The 8,074-nt window shown below is 44.2% G+C and overlaps 1 protein-coding gene across 3 annotated transcripts in view; it reads left to right on the top strand.

Moving 5' to 3' along the window:
- The window catches only part of LOC111868041, a 65,070-nt gene that overhangs the window by 22,921 nt on the left and 34,075 nt on the right, over positions 1 to 8,074 (top strand). The window lies entirely within an intron of this gene.

Raw genomic sequence — 8,074 nt, 5'->3', positions numbered from 1 at the left:
AAGATGTAGAAAAACCGAAGTGAACGGAGAAGTTCATGGAGGTAGGCCTAGACCCACTGGGGCTGTAGTGCCAAGGAAAAAAAAATGTTATAGTATTGTTTATTTATTTATTTGAAAGGTATGCACAGAACAGAATTGCGCTTGTGTAGTCGTTTTATATAATAAATAATTGGAACAACGAGTATGATCTCTGATTACTTACTTAATCCGTTCTTCTTATACCTTTACGGTGAGTTTTTTTTTTTCGACGAGTGATCATCTTGTTTCAAGACCTCTACCTAAACACAGGACAACACAAGCACAGAATATACACATACCAAACATCCATGCCTTGTGTGGGATTGAAACCCACGAAACCCGAGCGAGCGAAGACAGTACATACCTTAGACCAGTCGGCTACCGTGACTGGCATGATCTCTGATACAAGTACAAATATGGCTCCCAGCGTAGAATATAGGTATATATCATCGCTGCTGTCTTAACGGTCTTAACTTTCTCCACTTCCCATTCTACTGTGAGGCAGAAAAACTCGCAGTGGCACAAAATGTTCCATGAATCACGCAACACAGAAATGTCACGTTAGCCTCTATGCAACTTAAGCAAGCGGCTATTTTGGGCATTTCTAAAGCGCGTCGAATGTAGTCTTCAATTTAAAAAAATAAACTCCTAGACTTTTAGTCCGCAAGCGAACTATACCGACAATGAAGTTAGTGCAAACTTTAGTGGATAGAGGGTGTCGCGTGGCCAGAGCAACGGATTCCCACGGCCGTTAATCTCGGTTTTCTAGACCGGAGCCGCTACTTTTCCATTTAAGTAGCTCCTCAATTATCCTCACGTCGAACCCGGGACATCTGGATCTGTAGCCAGGAACTCCGATCACTAGACCACAGAGGCGGTCTCAGTTTAAACAAGGGTTTCTTAAAATTTGTGAAACCGCGGCCCCGTAAAATAATAAATAAATTCACCCCACCCTTAGGCCTGTTGATGTCACTGGGGTTAACCAGAGAGGACTGAAGCTTATTTATTTTTATCGGTATCTGCAGGGGTCAGGAGACCGAACTTTGGTGCTGCTGATTATGCTAAGCGTTATGATCGTCTTTAAATACAGCTGTGCGTGGATAAAACTGTATTTGAATTCTTGTGAACTCAGCGACCCCCCCCACCCCCCACCCAACCACCTAGAGTAAATAGGTCTGCGACCCATAGTGCGAGAAACCATTGATCAGTGTAAGCTTCCAGGGCGCATGTGCCAACACTTGGCTTAAAACCTCTCCAAAACCATACGAGTATGTGTCGAGTGTAAAGGGCCGTTCCACTCTCCTCAGTTGGAAATATTAGGTCCGAAAAGTTACCAACATTCTTCGTGAAATTTGAAGAATTCGAACTTCTGTGGTGTGTGATTATGAATAATTTTCATTCTTTCTTCTTGTCTCCAGCTTACTTCCAGAGATCTAATATGTGATCTGTCTTCATTGTCCCGAAAATATGAGAATTTTATAAGTACAAATATTTTAACCATTCTTTGTAGGTTTTCTTTAATATTTATGTATGGTTTATATAACGACGCTGACCGCCTCTGTGGTCTAATGGTCAGAGTTCCTGGCTACAGATCCAGAGGTCCCTGGTTTGATTGCCGTCGCTACCAGATTTTCTGAGAAATAGTGTGTTTGGAACGGGGTCCACTCAGCCTCGTAAGGATAATTGAGGAGCTATTTCAAGGAAATAGCGGCTCCGGTCTAGAAAACCGAGATTAACGGCCTTGGGGATTCGTTGCGCTAACCACGCGACCCCCTCTACCCGATAAAGTTGGCACTAACTTCGCCGACAAGCGGCGGTCGCTCGGTCGGTATAGTTCTCTTGCGGACTAAAGCCACAGAATTTTTATATAACGACTCTGTTAGTATCTCAGCTATGTAGTGTCGAATGGTTTAATGACAATCAACTGGAAATGATTAGCAAGTAAGAGGTCAAGGCCTAATCGAGGTACGATCCCAAGCATTGCTTGGATGGACTGAGGAAAATCACAAAACACCTCAGTCGAAGTAGCCTTTATCCCGTCCGAGGTGCTGCCCAACACATCTCGATTACAAGTGTGGAGGATTATCGCTACATCAACAATTTTTTGATAAGGGGGGAAGCGGTTGTGGTCTGTAATGAGGTATTTAAAACAGCATGCATCTGGAGGGACCGAGCAAAAACACCGAAGATTTCCAGTCACGATGGTTGGCCCCGAGGCTGAGAATCGAATCGCGGACCTCTTCAAGAAGAGCCAAAAACTCTGACGTGAGGCGAATTACAGGCAAAATGATGTGCGGTGAGGAGTCGTCATTTAAGTGGAAAATAAGCCGATCCTGCGTGAATTTTTGATTCGTAGGTCAGTTCCTGAGGACGTACCAGTTGCAGAGGTTACCCAGTTACGAATATTGTGCGAAGGAGAGTAGGCGAGGAGATCATCGCTGTGTCTTATTCGAGAGGTTTCGTGTTTATATCTCGGCCCGGAGAACTGAAGTTTCCATAGTTTTCCTCAGTTCCTCCAGGAAAATTCCAGGCTGGTATCTCAAATTATGACCGAAACATTTCCTTCCACATCATTCCCATTTCATTATCCACTAACCATCCTACCATTCGTTTATAGTTCCTGTGTTAGAAATCCGTTGCCAGGAAACGGATAATGAAGTCTAGTAGAAATATGCTGAGAAGATTAGTGTGGAATGCTTTGTAATGCAAAAATCGGCAACAGTATAATAATTATTTGTAGTTACGGCCTGTAAGTCGTCAATAAATCCAATTACGATTCCGAACCCCAGACACGTGACAATGTAAACAGGCCCTACATTGTGGGAATGGGAGATTTTGCTGTCGGGATGTTCAGATGCCCGGACGGATAATATTCGTCGTTCATCCCAGTCCCTCCCGCGATACCACCTTGAAAGAGGCCGTGACCATATTCTTCATATCCATCCTTACTCATCAGTCGGTTGGTGCAGCGGTAACACTCTGGAATCATATTGGGAAAGTGCTCGCTTCGTATCTCGACTGGGACACCGAGTAGCCTGAATAAGGACCGGTCCGTCCAGGCAAATGTCGGAGTAGCGCCTCAGCTGTGCCACGACTACTTCAAACCGTGTTCTTTGCAATTCATCATTCATTTATCACAGTACCCCTAGATGCTTAACTTGTACTATTCTCCAGGTATAATTAGAATGATCAAGTCACGGAGGAGGAAGTGGGCAGGGCATGTAGCACGAATGGAGGAGAAGAGGAATGCACGTAGGATATTGGTTTGAAAGCCAGAAGGAATGAGACCACTGGGAAGACCAGGGCGTAGGAGGGTGGACAATATTAAAAGGATCTTAGAGAGGTATGGGATGGTATGGATTGGATTGATCTGGCTTAGGATAGGGACCTGTGGAGGGCTCTTGTGAACACAGTAGTGAACCTTCGGGTTCCATAAAATGCTGGGAAATTGCTTGAATATCTGCAGAATTGGCGGCTCCTCAAGAAGGGCTCAGCTCCATGAGTAAGTAAGTAAATACCCCTAGATGCTTTATAGTTTGGTAGCTACTTGCAATAAGCCTGTCCAGTATTGATGAACTTCCAATCTCATTCGATACTACGAATTTTCTGCAGTTGAATCAACGTTGTTTCAGTAATCTCAAAGTCAAATGAGATACAGTAGCAAATGAGTGAAAAACTGTTGGGCCTGTCAAGTGTGTGTGTATGTGTGTCACAGAAGTATGGAATGACAAATTGCGGTTTTCTCCTCGTGTCAGTGCCATGGCAGCCACTTCAATGAAAGTGACGCGCTTGCTGCAACTTGATCGATTGATGTGATGAATGGTGAATGGATGGGTGAACACCAAATGGCGAGCGGTATGCACCAGTGCTCGAGCCATGTACCGTACCAAACGTCCCCATGAAGGACACAGAGTCTCCGGCAGTCCTCATTCAGTTGTGGGCGCGCATGACAATTTCCGATGAATGAGCGATGTTAGCGCCTCTCAGCATATAATTCCAGAATTACATGAGGCCTCGTGATAGTGATTGTGGGTACTAATGATTTCTAGGGGTCTTTTAGAACGGCAGCTCCCACAGTGGGGGCCGCTGGCAACAGGAGAAAATGGCCTAATTATCCTCATATTTCATAACAATTTGAGTACGTGGTAGCGTAGTTTGTTGAGGCACTATGCTACAAACTGGAAGGTCGCTGGTTCGAGTCCCGATGAAGTGGATTTTTCAATTTTCCTAATCCATTCAGCCACGCTATGGTCCTGGGGTCGACTCAGCCTCTAACAGAAATGAGCTTCAGGAATCTTCCTGGAGGTAGAAGGTGGCCGGCGCGTGAGGCTGACAATTTTACCGCCACCTGTGAGCCGACTGTCTAGAAGATATGAGAGCCTCAACGTCTCACAAGCCTGTGGGCCTTCACGGCCTGTTACAGGGATAATTTTACGTTTCATAACAAATATTTGCAAGCATGAATGGCATTCAAACTTCCTAAACTATGTGATTATATAACAAAATTATGTAGGCAACAAGCAGAAGTCATACAAAATCACGATAATGAAAATGTTCGCAACATTGGACAAGGCGAAGCCCGACACAAGAAATATAAGGGGCTTAAACTTCGCGGTGGTCAAGCATACGACCGTTCAAGTGACTAGACTGCCGTTGTAGCGGAAGTTATTGAAGATAGGGCATAATTTTCTGAACTCAGCCTGGATTTACAGAGGCCTTGTATGTATTGTATACAGAAATGTTAATAACAGGTAAAATGTAAATAATTGTACATACTGACAATTGACTTAATACTGGAGACTATGACTCTGACAAATGACAGACCCGTCCTCTCATCAGAGAGGGCGCCCCACATGGACAGGACAGAAACTTTCAAACAAGAAGAAATATCTTGTCGTGTGCCGCAGACGGGGCTCGGCACCAAGACAGACAGACTGACTGACCGTCAGTTACAATGTGACTTTGAATTTGACTTGCAGTCATGACATCATTGACATTATAACATTTTTGGTTACCACAGCAGGGATTTGTCGAGCGTAAACACGTTACATGAGCGTAAGCTGTGTAACACGTCATGAACGAGCGAGTAGACCTTCGTTTCAGTGTATCGTATTTATTTTCTGTCGTACTTACGCTATTTTGATACGCGAAGTATAGTGTACAACAAGGCGATGATTTATGGTTGCCTGTTTACGTGTGCTATTTATGCGAGAATGCCTTAAACTTCGGCCTCGACGCTCCTTACGACAATGGAAAGGATTACGGCAGAAAGCAGGGAACGTTAATAATGCGACAACTTAAAAAATTGTGAGGCTTCCCGTTGAATTCTTAACTAGTTTACGCTAGAATCACACGTAAAATAAGAAAAGGTCATATTAAAAATATTCAATTGTGTAGAAACAATATTTCGAGATATACGAGTATCTATGGCTAATTGCTAATTATTTTGAAATTGCTAAGTCACACTTCAAGTCACTTAGGAAGCCTGAAACATGTTTATTCACACGAAAGGAGCCTCACACTGAAACGGTTTTGGAACCAGTGTTCTACAAGACTTCCACTGTAAAGATGGAGACATGAGGTTCCTCCGAAACGTCGCTATCTACTGATCTACGCATTCCAGAAGATAGTAACCCCTTAATATTTGTACGATAATATATTTCTTGCCCTGAGCGATTATCGTTGTGATAATAATTATCTGAGATAGAAACTAACGACATGAAAAACTTGCGGAAGAGCTTTCGATGACAACCGATGCGTGGTTGCAGCTACGTACGTGGGGTTTGGTATAGGAGTGTAAACACGTGAACGGGGTACGTGTACGTCGTCTGTATCCCTTTAAATGCATTATTTCCTCAAAATATGTTTCGCACAATAAGTCAGATCATATGAGTGCGTATGAGTTAGTAGAGGACCTTTTCGCTTAGTGGGGGGTGGAGTCCAACTGGGTCCACTCGGCACGGCGGCCTATTGTAGCCTGCCCTGGGTGATTATGATGATTGAAAATCTGGTGGAATGAAGATTGGCAGGGGAAACGGAAGTACTCGGAGAAAGCCCGCCCCAGCGCCACTTTGTCCACCACAAATCCCACTTGACCAGACCCGGGATCGAACCCGGGCCGCCGCGGTGGGAAGCCAGCGACTAACTAGTAGAGGACCGTCGTCCCCCGGCACATATGCAGCTTGCTATACCAGCGGCCAGATCTAAGAACATGGCCTGTGCATGTAATCCAGTAAGCGTTCATGTAGATTGATAACCTTTTTGACATTGCGAGCTCGGAATCAAGCGGTGGAGTCGGACACTCCAGTCTTCATAAAGTTGAAGTTCGCTTCAAGGTCGCCCTGACCGTAAAAAATATATCGTACAGTCCATATCTGAAAGCGGAGGTGGCGTTAAGTACCAATTTAGAAAAGCTCCAATAAACACGATAAGAGATAAACTTAAAGTGAACGCCGTTAACTTCTTAAACACTTAATGTTTCGGAAATAATAATTAATAGCCAAGGATTATGTGTGGCTTATCTTAACGGCGCTGTCAGTACCTAGACTGGAGTCAAACAAAGGATCCCCTGAAAAAGAATCTCTATGCCATCCCCTCGGTAAAGGTACGGAAGTATAACGGCGATCTTTCGGCCTACAGCCATTGGGCTCAGTACCTTCCAATTTATGTAGGATTTTTACGGGGCCCCCAAATTCTGAGGCTAGTTTGTACTGCAATATTGTAGTATGATTATTTTGGTCACGGTTGCAGTTAAGTGACATACTTTACACGCGTGTGTTTATGTAACCTTGCATGAAAGGTCTGTAACACTGTCATATTGACACTTCTCAAAACAAAACGTAAATGCTGCAACATTAATTGAATAAAGCTCCGCGTTCGTTGATGGGAACATAGATACATTTTGAATATCTTTTAATATTTTTGATTAAACAAATGATATGTTTAATACTAGTTAGGACAGCAAACTCTATGGGGAAGAGCCAGGATATCTCAGCCTGTTAGCGAGGGCAACGCGCTGGACGGCCGGGACTCTGTTCCCGGGAAGGGCAAGAAATTTTTCTCCTCCCCACAATGTCCACACTGGCTCTGTGTCCCACCCATCCTCCTGTCCAATGAGTACTGAAGGCTCTTTCCCCAGCGGTAAAGTGGCATGGGCATGAAATTGGCCACTCACCTTCTTCTAGTGCCAAGGTCAATGATGGGGGAGCAATTTCTCCACTCCTCCATACGTCTTTATGGTGTGATGCTTAATCCATTAAGCACAAGGACATATTCATCTTGAAGATCATGTTTCCACAAAAAATGTCCAACGTGAGCTTCACAAATGCAACATTGATGGTAGGGTTGCAGCTATTAAACCTTCCACAAAAGTAATATTCGGGCAAGTCGTTCTTCATGCTGTTCCCTACACCAGCAAGTGTTTACATTTGGAGAACAATCCGGAATGCCTGGTTCCAGCAGTGGAACACGGGGGTGGGGGGCAGCAGTGTCGTGGTATTCTGTTTGTCCCAATATTAACCTTCATGCCGAAGTACTGCAAGGGAGTACGTGGACAGGTTGGGTAATCAGGTGCATCCCATGATCCAGACGTTATTTCTGAACAACGATGCAGTGTTCAAAGACGACAACGCCCCTATTCACAGAGCTGGAACTGTTCAGTCATGGTTCGGAGAGCATGAAGGTAAACTTCAACATCTACCCTGACCAGTACAATCACCAGATTTGAACATCGTTGGACTGCTCTTGTCACTTTTGGACACTAAATTGAGGAACAGATTCCCATCTCCGACGCCTCTAAAGCAACTTGAATATGTTTTTCAAGAAGAATGGTTTAAAATGCCACTAGAGACTGTTCAGATCTTGTACGAGTCCATTCCGAGAACGACTGCAGCTGTATTGAAGGCAAAGGGTGGTCCAACGCCATATTAATAAAGAAATGTGTACAGTATCTGCAGTGTTCACATTATTTTGTCTAACCGTTGTACATGCGGCCCACGTGAACGTGCGTGTTCACAGGAAAATGTTCTTGACATATAGATTTCAGACGGCGTTAAGA

The sequence above is a fragment of the Cryptotermes secundus genome, unplaced genomic scaffold (genome assembly GCF_002891405.2).
Source record: "Cryptotermes secundus unplaced genomic scaffold, Csec_1.0 scaffold635, whole genome shotgun sequence".
Lineage (NCBI taxonomy): Eukaryota > Metazoa > Arthropoda > Insecta > Blattodea > Kalotermitidae > Cryptotermes > Cryptotermes secundus.
Note: the sequence above shows the minus strand (reverse complement) of the source record. Positions and strands in the feature narration are given on the sequence as shown.